General features: G+C 37.3%; 1 non-coding gene across 1 annotated transcript; it reads right to left on the bottom strand.

Annotated features, from left to right (window-relative positions):
- Window positions 1–404: 404 nt before the first annotated feature.
- Window positions 405–468, bottom strand: LOC123636226. Its single transcript, XR_006734422.1, has one exon. It is a non-coding gene; the product is annotated as a U7 small nuclear RNA (small nuclear RNA).
- Between the last annotated feature and the right edge of the window lie 1,386 nt (window positions 469–1,854).

Here is a 1,854-nt window from a genome sequence, read left to right as displayed (position 1 = left end):
GGTTGCTATGAGCTAGGTGGATGCCACGGCACTCTAGCCTGGGCAACAGAGTGAGACTCTGTCTCAAAAAAAAAAAAAATCTTTCTGATGGCTGCCCATTGGACACAGAATAGATTCCACACTCTTACTGTAACAGTAATAGTAGTAATTAATAATGATAATAGATAAGAATAGGTTACCCCTATTATTCTCTATCATTGGACTTTACTTCCTTCATAACATTAATGCATTCTATTTGTTTATTTGTTTGTCTGTCTCCCTACTGGAATGTTAGCTTTCTGAAGGCATCAGCATTGTTTATCTTATTCACCGTTGGGTCCCCATCTCCTGGCATGGTGCCTGGCACATATTAAGCAATCAGTAAATATTTGTTGAGGGAATAAAGTCTTTTTTTTTGTTTGTTTTCTGGTCCTTTCCGGCAAGGACTGGAAAACCTACTAGACAAATTCTAAAAGAGCTGTAACACTGGGAATAAAGTCTCATGATTTAAAATTAATTTAGAAGTCATCTAATCCATCTAGTTCTTTACCCCAATTTAGGGCTTAATTTTCAGCCCTTTGTAATGCTGAGGCTATTTGGATAGTGGTGTTTATGCTGGTGGAGAACAAAAAAGAACAATAGGGAGGAGCTGTTTCCCTTTCCCTAATTGATTTTGCCTTACTTGTTCTGACATCAGCTTTACTTTTTACCACATAGACAAATAGTCATATGAGTCATTTATTCTTAGCCAAGCAGCTAATCATGCATGTGACCACTCCTGTGTGTGTGTGTGGGGGGGTGGTTATAGTTGAGTGTGTTTCAGATTAATGTTCATCTAGTTTTCCGTGGAATCCTAAAGATTTTGTCTATTAACATCTTTAATTATTTTTTTTCCAAATATAAGTAGAGAGTTTATTTGGGCCAAGGTTGAGGACTGCAGTCTGGGAGACACAGATTCAAGTTGCTCTGAATATATACTCCCTCTATTCTTTAATGTAGTATTTTCCAAACTATGGGCTTTGACTTATCACTGCATATTGTAAAAATAAATATGGTCTAGTGAAACTTTTGTTTCAGTTATATATGTGATTGTGTGTGTGTGTGTGTGTGTGTACTATGTCTTGATGTAAAACATATATTTCTTATTGTAAAAAATAAACAACAATAACAACAAAAATTCTGAAAGCCACTGCCCAAATGAACATTAATAGAATATCTTATATTAGAAAGGAGACTATCTGGTAGTTCTAGGATGACATATGGGTTGACCTTCGCAGCCCTCTGAGTCAGGGCTCTGAGGCTGTTCAGAATTCCGAGGCTGTTCAGAATTAAAGTAGATGAGAGTGATAATTCTGCCATGTTTCTAAATGAAAGCACTATCTACTTATAGCCTGAAAACACTGTTAGAAAAATATTTTATAAGCATGGGTACTATATCAGCTATTTGAAATAAACCACAAATACAACAAACACATTATTGTTTTCATTAGTTCTCCATTACTTTCCTTCTTTGGCCGAAAAGATTAGAGTCAAAATGGCCAGAGGTCTAGTAAGAGTTCTGGTGGAGGCGAAATGAATGAAGAGGCCCCAAAAGAACATTGTGGGTTCTCCTTTTTGTGCCAGTTTCCTTCTGATGGCTTTTCCTTTTACAGTGAAATAGGAAGCAAGATCATCTGCTGAGAATGAGGATCGGGAAGAAGTATTGAAGGTCTGAGGAAAGAAAGGCATAAAGTAGTGGAAGGGTGAATGGACTAAGGAGACATAGCCTGGCTGTGGGCAGCACTAAGGGATATATATTTACAGTGGGTTCAGTGAGCATGGTTACATGTTCAGCTGGAGAACATGGGCAAGTAGTAGTTAAAGAGTTGACTTTAA

Source organism: Lemur catta, chromosome 3, assembly GCF_020740605.2.
Source record: "Lemur catta isolate mLemCat1 chromosome 3, mLemCat1.pri, whole genome shotgun sequence".
Classification (NCBI taxonomy): Eukaryota; Metazoa; Chordata; class Mammalia; order Primates; family Lemuridae; genus Lemur; species Lemur catta.
Note: the sequence above shows the minus strand (reverse complement) of the source record. Positions and strands in the feature narration are given on the sequence as shown.